We start from the raw sequence: 14153 nt of genomic DNA on the forward strand, positions 1-14153 counted from the left end.
AACCGAAGGCCATTATGATAACGTTTCAGCCATACTTTTCCTTACAACTGTTGAGGGCCACCGAGTGAGTTGGCAGCGGTTGTGAGGTTGCATTCGGGAGATAGTGGGTTCGTACCCCACTGTCGGCAGCCCTGAAGATGGTCGTCCATGGTTTCCCATTTTCACACCAGGCAAATGCTGGGGTTGTACCTTAATTAAGGCCACAGCCGCTTCATTCCACTCATAGCTGTTTCCTATCTCATAGTCGTCATAAGACCTATCTCTGTCGGTGCGACATAAACCCAGTTTTAACAACAACAACAACAACAACAAAAAGGGACAAAGTGTATAAAACTTCGTTAACAAGAAATTCAGGAGTTAGTGTTAAGGGAATAAATTTAAAGAAATTCAGTACTGCGTCTCAAGTCATTTTCGGAAAAAGAATACAAATATGTTTCTCTCTTGCACACGGGAAATAAAGTAGCTTCAGTAAACTGAGCGGTGATGCAATAAACTACTGAAGGCGGTTAAAATTTTCTGGCGGCTACTTTCAATAATAATAATAATAATAATAATAATAATAATAATAATAATAATAATAATAATAATAATAATAATGGATGGGCCCCTACCTACGATGATTTCTAATTTTGAAGACAATACACTCAGCCTCCGAGTAGGCCTATATGAACAACTTAGGAACCACAATAAAGAGCTTCGGTGGTTCGCATTAAATCAGATAAAATTAATATTTCGTGTTAGCCGAGAGAGGAAATGCGATATTATACCAGAATTAGCAGGAATGAAGTATAAAGATGATGATGATGATGATAATGATTATTATTATTATTATTATTATTATTATTATTATTATTATTATTATTATTATTATTATTATTATTATTATTATTATTTCCAACTCGTTGGCTGAACAGTCAGCGTACTGGCCTTCGGTTCAGAGGGTCCCGGGTTCGATTCCCGGCCGGGTCGGGGATTTTAACCTTAATTGGTTAATTCCAATGGCACGGGGGCTGGGTGTATGTGCTGTCTTCATCACCATTTCATCCTCATCACGACACGCAGGTCGCCTACGGGAGTCAAATAGAAAGACCTGCATCTGACGAACCGAACCCGTCCTGGAATATCCCGGCACTAAAAGCCATACGACATTTCATTTTTCATTATTATTATTATTATTATTATTATTATTATTATTATTATTATTATTATTATTATTATTATTATTATTTTAAAGAGGCCTAACAGCTAAGCCATCGGCCACCAGTGGTGCGAGATTGAACGAAATGAAATGATAATTAAACTTTTAAATGTGTCCACTGACTAGAATTTAAACCGAATAATGATGAAACGATTATGAATTTAAAATAATCAGTAGATCCAATTCGCAATGCCTTATTTTCTGATAAAATTACAGAAAACATAGATTACGGTAGAATAGGGCAATTCATTGAATTGCATTTATATATAGCATTCAAATTATAAGTCAAAATAAACATTATAGTATAAAAACACAAACTAAACAGAGCGGTACGAGGGCTGGTACGGGGTCCACTCAGCCTCGGAATATCAGCTCAGTAGAGGGAGGTTCGATTCCCACCTCAGCCATCCTCAAAGTGATATTCCGTAGTTTCCCACTTCTTCTCCAGGCAAATGCCGATACGGTACCGTACCTAATTTAAGGCCACGGATGCTTCCTTCCCTCTTCCTTGTTTATCCCTCCCAATCTTCCCATTACCCCCATAAGGCCCCTGTTCAGCATAGCAGGGTAGGCCGCCATGGTGAGGCACTGGTCCTCCTTCTCAATTGTATCCCCAACCCAAAGTCTCACTCTCCGGGACACAGCACTTGAGGCGGTAGAGGTATATTCCCTCGCTATGTCTGAGGGAAAAGCCAACCCTGGAGAAAGAAAGAAAGAAAGAAAGAAAGAAAGAAAGAAAGAAAATACACTTTATACACGATAAAACAGACCACTAGCCTTCATAAAACGGATGACGTCATCTCGTAGGATGAGGGAAAGGATACTACGGCGCAGCTCGGCCAGGTAATATGTGTACCACGGTGAGAGAGTTAAGTTCCTTACTTTACGCTTGCCACGGGCCCACCAACCTGCCTCAAGAAATATTTACACAGAAGAATTAAAACCAAGTCTGTGTCTTGCGATCAGACAAGTTTCTTATTGTGTTGGGTAGGGATGACTTCGTAATCTGCAGACCTTCGGGCTGAGCAGCGGTCGCTTGGTAGGCCAAGGCCCTTCAAGGGCTGTAGTGCCATGGGGTTTAGTTTGGGTTTAGCGATGACTTAATTGAATCTAGTTTGAACCCCACAATGATGCATCAGATCAATCAATCAACTTTGATCTGCATTTAAGGCAGTCGCCCTGGTGGCAGATTCCCTATCTGTAGTTTTCCTAGCATTTTCTTAAATGATTGCAAAGATTTTGGAAATTTATTGAATATTTCCCTTGGTAAGTTATTCCAATCTCTACCTCCACTACTTATAAACGAATATTTTCCCCTGAATTCCAACTTTATCTTCATATTGTGGTCTTTCCTACTTTTCAAAACACCACTAAATCTTATTCGTCTGCTAATGTCATTGCTCGCCATCTATCCGCTGACAACTTGGAGCACACCACTTAGTCGAGCAGCTCGTCTCCTTTCTCCCGAAGTCTTATTAATTCAAGATATTCTGTCCATTGCCGAACACAGAACGTGCTGCTGTCGCTGTAACTCATTGTCCCTTTGTAGAAGGGTATTACCTCTGACACAGAAACAGTGAAATAGTGGCCCCACAAGAAAAGAGTCATTCAATAATTGTGCAAAGTCATAGTTCACTAATTCAAGTTTTGACCACTCTCGAGTATAGAATGCGCTGCCTACACTTTCACTTTGTAGTAGGGTCGAGGTCAATCCCAGTTTCTCACATGGTAATCAAAAAAAAAGTCACTCAGTAAGTGTCTGAAATCAAAGGCCCTAGTTCATTGAGTTCAAGTTTTGTCCACACTCGAACATTGAGAGCACTGCTGTACTACGTCGCTTAATGAGCCGACGTTGGCACTCGATCCATTTAGTTTGAAGCGATGTGGCTTAAGCTTCTCTTCCTGGCGAGTTGGCCGTGCGGTTAGGGTCACGCAGCTGTGAGCTTACATCCGGGAGATAGCAGGTTCGCACCACACTGTCGACAGACCTGAAGATATTTTCCGTGTTTTCCCCATTTTCACACCAGGCAAATGCTGGGGCTGTGCCTTAATTAAGGCCAAGGCCGCTTACTTCATACGCCTAGGCCTTTCCTATCCCATCGTCGACATAAGATCTATCTGTGTCGGTGCGACGTAAAGCAAATGGTAAAATATGGACGAAATCGCGTCTGACTACAATATTTTCAGGAGTCTAATGAAATTATAAATCTATCAAGTATAGAAACTATGCGGGTAGTAGAATGACTTTGTTAGTCACATGGCAACATGGTGCTGTGTTGGAATCGAAAGGACGTTACGACAGTAATTAGTGGAAATTTAACACGCAGAGGAACTGCCGGGTAGTCTAATACCCTGTGGGTGTGTAATCCTCAATATTAGTCTTGTTCTACGGTTTACAATCCTGGAGCCAGTCGCCTGTGCCAGTGGAGTATTTATGGGGGATAGGGGGATAGTTATTCTTTCATTTTTTGTAAGGTCCATCCCAAATGACTTACTAGTTCTTAACAGACTTGAAAGCGGCGGAATTATGTCCCGCAGGAGTTTTTACGTTCCAGAAGCCAACGACAAGGAGCTGTTGCCATTAAAACACCCTTTTAAAGGCCATCGACCCCAGTCGTGATTTGAACCTGCGAACTGGAACTCAGAAGGACGGCGACTCAACCGACTGAGCCACATGAAAAGGAGGCGTTTGTATTTATTTCCATAAATAGACACAGTTATTACTTTTACAACGGTTTTTTGATAAGCATTTGTTAAGATGTATATTTTCCAACTGTCGTAAATGCACGAGACCGGACGGAAGAACTAGCTGGAAGCTAAGGAGCCTTGCAGGTAAGTCGCTTCCTTCTCTGTTTACACTTGGGGCTCCTTATTTTAGAATTTGACTTAAGGCATCCTGGATTCCATTCCCGGCACTGACAGTGTTACGAAAGGCATGGTATGCGGAAGATACGGCCTTGTTTGTGGGTGCAATAAAGTTGACCTTCAGTCTCCCTAAATTGAAATGTCTATGACCTCCCGTAGTACGAAAGCTGCTCGCTTTTTTTTTTTCTAAGAATACGAATTAAACGAAGATTCTACTTCCTCACAAACGAAGAACGATACTGTACGATCAGTTCAGTAATGCAACCGGTTTATGTTATCATTGCAGAAACTATGATTTCGAATGTTGGGTATAATTACATCGTAACAATCAAAACCTTCAATATATATTGATGATCCGTCATCGCACTCAGTAGGGCCGGCTTTCTTTTCATATCCCCTTCCCAAGAAAAGGTCGTATCCACCTGGGCTTGTATGAATGAATGAATGAATTTATTGAACTGAACATAACAGGCTTTCGCCCATTTACAATGTTCCAATAAAATAAACACTCACAGACTATAGCTAGACACTAACTACTTACTACTTAACTACTTCTAAATCTACTTTGTAGCATCCTGCACATGGGCGGATCGACCTGGGCTTGTACCCCACCCACTGAAAATATTTTCTGGATACATCAATACATCCACTCACCATTCAACAAGGTAATCCCGAAGAATGGTTGTATAATGAAGGTACAACACCATAAAGGATGCGGTTACGGTTCAAAAGTACTAAAGAAAAGTAAGCAAGCTTAGGGTTCGTGGATATTAAATCTTATAATGATTAGAGACGGGATCTACGGTTTTAAGTAGAATCCGAATCAATAGAACGATACTTCCAATTTCAAAAATGTTGCATGTATCGACTGCGATTCAAGCCTCGGCCGTTTTGATGAAAAGATAGAACTGAGCTATCACGCCCGCCAGTTACAAAATAGTTACCCACACTTGTTATCGTCCTATTTGAGGTTCAAATCATTCCCCGGGCATTTGACAAAACGGACAGGCCTACCTATAGAACTTACCCGTACATCCGCGATCATGTCTTACTGCTACATGCTAGTGCTACTGTTAGAATAAAAAAACTTTTTCATAACTTACCAAGGATTGTACATAGTTTTCGGTTCTTTACTACAAAATGGCCCATCTTCAAAAAAGTCAGTAATATGACACAAAATGAGGAACTAACATGCAGCTCAAAATCCTCTCCCAATCTTCCCAATACTGCAACTTAAATACAGCACATCTCTCAACCGCGGTACAACCCGACAATAGCGACCTCACTGTGCCAGAGTCCCTGGGACATTGTTGTATCCAGGAACCGAGGTACAAAAGCTGACGCGATGGTGTAAGCTTGCAATTGTTTTTGTCCGTGGCCGCCGTTATCTGGGGGGGTCATGTAGAAGAAGATGGCGTATGACTTTTAGTGCCGAGAGTGTCCAACAACATGTTCGCCTCGCAGGTGCAGGTTTCTTGATTTGACGCCCATAGGCGACCTGCGTGTCGTGATGTGGATGAAATGAAGATGAAGACGATACATTCACTCAGCCCCCGTGCGAGCGAAATTAACCAGTGTTGGTTATGCTAATCTGTACAGTGCCGCTGCAATCATAAAAGGAACTTTGGGCGTGGTCAGTGCCTGGATGGGTGAACATGCAGGCCTGCCACATGTCGAATCGTGTTGGTTGCTGTGCGACCTGGTCAACGGGCAAAACGAGTCGAGCGCACTATCATCTAACCTCAAACAAAAACACATTCTAAAACTATTAAAACTTCGCAAACTATTAAAAATTCGTAAAGCATTTAAAAACTTTTCAAACACACACACTCACAAGTAAGCCGACAGAGGAGCTCGAAGGAGCACCGGTATCGGTACACATCAGAGATAAGTGGTACATACGGATGATAAGATGCACACTCTGTACACACTGTGAAGAAAAAGTGCAGAAATATTATGTCTGAAATATGTGAGTCAGATGTTAAGGCGATGTTTACTGCTACTGAACCCAGTGAAGAATCTCATTACGTTGCTCTCATCAAACTTATTTTCCAGAAATACCATTGCTAGCGAAAAATCGTTCGTACTAAGAGGAAGTCCAGCGAACTCTCAGTACGTTTGATGCAAATGACGAGCACTAGACATGTCGTAACTCTCTGCTTCCTGATAATGGCATTTTCTTTCTTCTCTGTCATCCTTCTCTAATACTGTGTTTACAATCTGGTTTCCCTTTCGGGATTTGTTATTAGACACTTCAAATTTAATCAGGGGGCGGCTCCTGACTAACATTTTGGATGGGCCGTGTGATGCTATAGTCATTTCATACTAACATTGTTTTATTTTTGACACTTATTGTTGCCAGTATTAGCATTATCATCATTCCACACAACAAAACATTTGAAACAAATTTAAATAGTTCATGCATTAAAAACTGTACTCACATGGCTCCTTATTTGTAAATAAATTCTCCTCTCCTGTGCTTGGATAAAGCACATTTTCCTAACACCTTGGTGTTGAAATTCTTTATTTCCAATAGGTAAATAAATAATAATCGTATGGCCTCAGCTACCGTTTGCAGACATTTCGATTTGACGCCATCTGGCTGTCTGCTCGTCAATTTCGACGTTCCGGCTTACTCTGTCTGCCATCTAGCGGACCTAGAGTAAACTGGATCTCTCTTGGGCGTCTATGGCTGAGATTTAATTAATTTTGTCGGGTAAATACCAAATGTATCACCAGAGATCTTTTACATGCCGACATCGTACGACATGGAGTGTCGAATGGACTTTTTTCCGCCCTACAAAAATCCAATAGGTGCTCCTTGTGGATAGAAAGCACGGCCAGTGCATTAAGCCAAACTAGTCGGACAGTTAATTAACTTCATTCACAAGGAACTCCCTAACACACTTTTACTTAAAACACCACACAACTTAAACTGTATGAATATATTTTTGTATAGAATCTCAACCTCAACATGCTGTGAACAATGGCTAAGTACCTGTTCAAGGGTGTGAGGGAGACCCACCTCCATTGAGCCGGTTTCACCTTTCATCACAGAAGCAAGAGGTGAAATAGAGAGATCTTCTATTTCGCTCCAACGCAACGTTATGGGCCAATTCTCCAGGCCCTTGAGGAGAAAGGAAAATCCTTTCATACCACACAAAAATTCGCGTGCACTGTTTTATCATCCGGCACCTCACTCCATTTACTTTACATGGAAGGTTCTTTAGAGCGATCCTCGCTATTACAATACACCGTACGAGACTGCCAGGAACTTAAGCAAGGGAGGAGTTATGTATACTGAATTCTTTTTAGAGATCCGATAAGGGAAAATCACTTATTTCAGGTAGAATATCTGCAATGTAAGGTACGTTTTAAAGACATGAATAAAACGAATTTTATGCAATAGGCCTGGCGGCCTTGAGTAGCCAGGCACTTTTCGGTTCTTAATGACACACCGCCCCTCCTTTTCATTGATACTGACCATTCATTCCTTTCTTGTTCCGTGTACTAATTATTTTCGTCCCAACTCAAGCTCCTCCCACCACAACAAAGACTTGCACTGAAAGAAAAAAGAAAGAATGCCACCTATTTCAATTTTCGTTGTGTAGAACCCTGCCTATATTATTACATGTGAAGAAATAAAATTATGACGATGCTTGTTGTTTAAAGGGGACTAACCTCTAGGTCATCGGCCCCTAAATGTACGAAATGTAATGACAATTTAAAAGTCCAAAATTCATCCACTGACCAGAATTCAAAACGTGGTAATGAAGAATGAGTGGATGAATGTGAATATAAAATAATCAGCGGATCCAATTCACGATACTGAAAGTTCAAAATAATTCCAAAATCGATCTACTGACTAGAATTCAAAAAGACGGGGATGAACTTAAAACAATCAGTGGATCCGTCCAATGTCCCACCTTCCCAGAACTATCTTAAAACAATAGTATTACTGACCAAGGGACTACTTCATAAGCACAGTCCTGAATCGAGGATGCTTGTTGTCCAAAGGGGCCCAAAATCCAGGTCAACTGCCCCTCATAATGGTACTTATCGCTAGTAAAGTAGAACCATGGTATTAGACATGTTGCGGTACTAATCAAAGTAGCGTAGACTCGCGCTATTCCACACATGATGGTACTACTCACAAGTAATGTACATCGCACAGGTAACGCAGACCTATGGTGTTTCTCACATAATGGGTACTAATGGCATGTGGCCTCCTAAAAGGCCTGGTGCAGGTCTTCGGAGCTGACGCCTAATGGGCGACCTGCGCGTCTATGAGGATGGCGCCCTACCTGTGATGAATTCTAATAATGAAGACGGCATACATACACACAGCCTCCGACCCATCGGAATTAACCATTGAAACTTAAATTCCTCGACTCGGCCGGGAATCGAACCAGAGACCCTCTGGACCAAAGAGCAGCACGCTAACCATTTAGCCATGGAGCCGGACATAGTGGGTACTAATCACAGGTAACATAAGACCGTGGTGTTTCTCACATAGTGGTACTAATCACAGGCAACATAAGACCGTGGTGTTTCACACATAGTGGTACTAATCACAGGCAACATAAGACCGTGGTGTTTCACACATAGTGGTACTAATCACAGGCAACATAAGACCGTGGTATTTCTCACACAATGGTACTAATCACAGGTAACATAAGACCGTGGTGTTTCTCACACAATGGTACTAATCACAGGTAACATAAGACCGTGGTGTTTCTCACATAGTGGTACTAATCACAGGCAACATAAGACCGTGGTGTTTCTCACATAGTGGTACTAATCACAGGTAACATAAGACCGTGGTGTTTCTCAAATAATGGTACTAATCACAGGTAACATAAGACCGTGGTGTTTCTCACATAGTGGTACTAATCACAGGCAACATAAGACCGTGGTGTTTCTCAAATAATGGTACTAATCGCGGGCAACAGAAGACCGTGGCGTTTCTCACATAATGGTACTAATCACAGTCAACATAAGACCGTGGTGTTCCTCTCATAATGGTACTAATCAAAGGCAACATAAGACCGTGGTGTTTCTCACATAGTGGTACTAATCACAGGCAACATAAGACCGTGGTGTTTCTCACATAGTGGTACTAATCACAGGCAACATAAGACCGTGGTGTTTCTCACATAATGGTACTAATCACAGGCAACATAAGACCGTGGTGTTTCTCACATAATGGTAATAATCACAGGCAACATAAGACCGTGGTGTTTCTCACACAATGGCACTAATCACAGGCAACATAAGACCGTGGTGTTTCTCACATAATGGTACTAATCACAGGCAACATAAGACCGTGGTGTTTCTCACATAATGGTACTAATCACAGGCAACAGAAGACCGTGGTGTTTCTCACATAATGGTACTATTCATGGGCAACATAAGACCGTGGTGTTTCTCACATAATGGTACCAATCACAGGCAACATAAGACCGTGGTGTTTCTCACATAATGGTACCAATCACAGGCAACATAAGACCGTGGTGTTTCTCACATAATGGTACTATTCATGGGCAACATAAGACCGTGGTATTTCTCACATAATGGTACTAATAACAGACAACGTCCTGACCCGAGGTCTTTCTCACATAATTGTACTAATCACAGGCAACATAAGACCGTGGTGTTTCTCACATAATGGTACTAATAACAGACAACGTCCTGACCCGAGGTCTTTCTCACATAATTGTACTAATCACAGGCAACATAAGACCGTGGTATTTCTCACATAATGGTACTATTCATGGGCAACATAAGACCGTGGTGTTTCTCACATAATGGTACCAATCACAGGCAACATAAGACCGTGGTGTTTCTCACATAATGGTACCAATCACAGGCAACATAAGACCGTGGTGTTTCTCACATAATGGTACTATTCATGGGCAACATAAGACCGTGGTGTTTCTCACATAATGGTACTAATAACAGACAACGTCCTGACCCGTGGTGTTTCTCACATAATTGTACTAATCACAGGCAACATAAGGCGTTGTGTTTCTCACTTAGTGTTACTAATCACAGGCAACATAAGACCGTGGTGTTTCTCACATAGTGTTGCTAATCGCGGGCAACAGAAGACCGTGGCGTTTCTCACATAATTGTACTAATCACAGGCAACATAAGGCGTTGTGTTTCTCACATAGTGATACTAATCACAGGCAACATAAGACCGTGGTGTTTCTCACATAGAGGTACTAATCACAGGCAACATAAGACCGTGGTGTTTCTCACATAATGGTACTAATCACAGTCAACATAAGACCGTGGTGTTTCTAACACAATGGTACTAATCACAGGCAACAGAAGACCATGGTGTTTCTCACATAATGGTACAAATCGCAGACAACGTCTTGACCCGTGGTGTTTCTAACACAATGGTACTAATCACAGGCAACAGAAGACCGTGGTGTTTCTCACATAGTGGTACTAATCACAGGCAACAGAAGACCATGGTGTTTCTCACATAATGGTACAAATCGCAGACAACGTCCTGACCCGTGGTGTTTCTAACACAATGGTACTAATCACAGGCAACAGAAGACCGTGGTGTTTCTCACACAATGGTACTAATCACAGGCAACATAAGACCGTGGTGTTTCTCACATAATGGTACTAATCACAGGTACTGTAAACTCACAGTAAACCACCCTCTGCTGCTACTAACCACAAACCAATCATAAACCTAACAGAGTGGTACTATTCGCAAGTAAAAGCGACCCATGGTGTTCCCCGCATGCTGGTGTTAATCACGAGTAGTTTCATGGTTCTAATTCAATCATCCCTTGGCCACCTCTTACGACAGGCAGGGGATACCGTGGGTGTATTGTTCATCTGCGTCCCCCACCCACAGGGGGTAAGAAATAAAATGCTCACCGAGCTCGATAGCTGCAATCGCTTAAGTGCGGCCAGTATCCAGTAATCGGGAGATAGTGGGTTCGAGCCCCACTGTGGGCAGCCCTGAAGATGGTTTTCCGTGGTTTCCCATTTTCACACCAGGCAAATGCCGGGGCTGTACCTTAATTAAGGCCACGGCCGCTTCCTTCCACTTCCTAGACCTTTCCTATCCCATTGTCGCCATAAGACATATCTATGTCGGTGCGACGTTTAGCAAACTAGCAAAAAAATGCTCATATTTGTGATTATGCAGGATATTAACTTGCTACTTTCCCGCCTGGTTAATTTGACGTTTGCGGGAGATAAAATAATAAACTTCAGTTAGTATTACTAATGATAGCCGTTCGATATGTTATCAACGGCATAACATCACGTTAGTGCAGACTTCCGGCTAGCGACAAAGTCTTTAATTCTGAAGTAGTGATACTATAATGCGCCTTTTCTATTTTTTTTTCATCATTTGGATTGTTCCATCAGCTTCAGGCAGGCAGTGCTTACGCCTGTGTTATTTTATTTTGTATTCGGGAGATAGTGGGTTCGAGCCCCACTGTCGGCAGCACTGAAGATGGTTTTCCGTGGTTTTCCATTTTCACACTAGGCAAATGTTGGGGCTTATCTTAAATAAGATCACGGCCCGTCCTTCCCACTTCTAGCTGACTCCTGTCCCATCGTCGCTACAAGACCTATCTGTGTTGGTGCGATGTAAAGAGCAACTTGCAAAAAAAAAAAAAAAAAAAAAAAAAAAAAAGAGAGAGAGAAAGAAAGAAAATTCGTTGACTTTCTCTCAAACATCTCACCACCGCCACCTGCTGCAAACTTCACCTCCCACAACCCATGCCTGACCTAGGCTGCGCTGTGATTTGACGCGTCTTCCCGTATTTCCTATCAAGGACGCCTGAAGCAGACGACTGGCTGTAGTTTGCCTAAGTGCCTGTAGATCGCCCCACTTACATTGCACGCCTCACAAGGACAACCTGTCAAAGTGGCAAGTCACGATTAAGTTGAGTGTTCTCACTCACTATAAATAGGACAGATACTTGTTATCGGGAGCGCAATTACTTCATTACTGTCGACACTACCTCTGGATAGAGCTTGCTCAAGCATGGTGAAGACGAAGAAGTTCATCCTGGCCAAGCTCTTCCAAGGCGAGCCTAAAGAAAGTGATTTTCAGCTGGTGGAAGAAGAACTTCCGCCCCTCAAGGATGGAGAATTCTTGTGCGAAGCTCTGTGGTGCAGTGTGGACCCTTGCAATCGAGTGCTCGCTTACCTATTGCGAGAAGGGGACCTAATGCACGGCTTTCAAGTCGCACGAATTACTGAAAGTCGCAACAAAGAATTTCCTGTCGGAAAGATTGTTGTTGGCTACTTGGGATGGCAGACACGCACGGTCACCGATAATAAGAAGACCCTACCCTTTGAATTTGGTCCGACTTATATCCTTCCAGATTTCGGTGAACTTCCTCTGTCCCTGGCTCTGGGTGTACTGGGCATGCCTGGCAACAGTGCCTATTTTGGTTTCCTCGAGATCTGCCAACCCAAGGCAGGTGACGTGGTGGTGGTGAGCGGCGCTGCTGGGGCGGTAGGCAGCCTGGTGGGTCAGATCGCCCGCATCAAGGGTTGCAAGGTGATAGGCTTCGCTGGCTCTGACGACAAGGTGCGCTGGCTTAAGGACGATCTGCACTTTGACGCCGCCTACAACTACAAGAAGACGGACGTGGACACGGCGCTGAAGGAGGCGGCTCCCAACGGTGTGGACTGTTACTTCGACAACGTTGGTGGCGTCATGAGCAGCGCCATCTTACGTCACATGAATTACCAGGGCCGAATCTGCGCGTGTGGCAGCATCAGCACGTACAACGCAGATTCAGGAGAAGTTACTATGGTACCGGACGCGCTATGGCCGATACTCCAAAAAACACTTAGAGTTAAGGGGCTTGCCGTGTACAACTGGTGGGATCGCTGGATGGAAGGTATTCAGCAGATGAAGGAGTGGGTCAAGAACAAAGAACTAGTGTACCGCGAGACCGTCACAGAAGGGTTTGAGAACATGCCCAAGGCGTTCATCGGGATGTTGAGAGGTGAGAACACGGGCAAGGCAGTTGTTAAGGTCTAAATACATACGTAGAGTTCACTAGAGTGTATTTTGTCTTCAACTGAAGTTGCACTAAAATGATGTATACTCATTATATAGATAATGTTACACGGTTGTGGGCGTAAGTGTCGATAATATGTCAGAGAGTAAATTTGAGTAACTTTATTATTTAATTTTATGTGCCGCTCAAGATTATTATTATTATTATTATTATTATTATTATTATTATTATTATTATTATTATTATTATTATTATTATTATTATTATTATTATTATTATTATTATTATTATTATTATTATTAGACAATAAATACAATGTCGAAAAATACGTGATGTTCTACGAAGTGCTGTTGGGTTTCTCTGATATGAAGAATAATTCCTGTAGCCCTTAATTTTGTCAGTACGGTAATTCATTTCCCTGACCAAGTCACCTTAATAATCGTCATTAGTGTATTTATGAATTGTGAATGACTTGACCTGTGATGTGTGAAGTTAACTAAATTTGTTGCGATATCCTACGTTAAATTACTTGAATGTTCATAGTTTCTAAGAGGGTTAACTTGTTTTGATACTCCATTCTTGCGAGGTGCTACCATCGTCATACTGTCCGGCTTCTTCGCTGAATGGTCAGCGCAGTGCTCTTCGGTCGGAGGGCCCCCGGTTCGATTCGCGGTCGGGCCTCAGATTTTAACCTTAAAATGGTTAATTCCCTTGACTAGGGGACTGGTTGTTTGTGCCGTCCCCAACATCCCTGCAACTCACACACCACACATAACAGTATCCTCCACCACATTAACACTCAGTTACCTACACATGGCAGATGCCACCCACAGTCATCGGAGGGTCTGCCTTACAAGGTCTGCAACCGGCTAGAAATAGCCACAAGAAATTATTAATTACCTTCATACTGGTCAACGAGGTGCCACTTCAGCACATGTAGAAGAAGATTACGGCTTTATCGCATCAATGCAAGGTAAGTACTTTAATGAAATATAACTTTAGTATCAATATTCGTTGGGATTTGGTAACTTTTTTGAAGTGAATAGCTCACACTACTGCATGTATCTCCG

At 42.4% G+C, this 14153-nt stretch overlaps 1 protein-coding gene and 1 pseudogene across 1 annotated transcript in view; one reads left to right on the top strand and one right to left on the bottom strand.

Annotated features, from left to right (window-relative positions):
• LOC136872592 (inactive dipeptidyl peptidase 10) overlaps positions 1-14153 on the bottom strand; it is a 782685-nt gene that overhangs the window by 469935 nt on the left and 298597 nt on the right. The window lies entirely within an intron of this gene.
• On the top strand, positions 12041-13255 carry LOC136872586 (prostaglandin reductase 1 pseudogene; annotated as a pseudogene).

Source organism: Anabrus simplex, chromosome 4 (genome assembly GCF_040414725.1).
Source record: "Anabrus simplex isolate iqAnaSimp1 chromosome 4, ASM4041472v1, whole genome shotgun sequence".
NCBI lineage: Eukaryota > Metazoa > Arthropoda > Insecta > Orthoptera > Tettigoniidae > Anabrus > Anabrus simplex.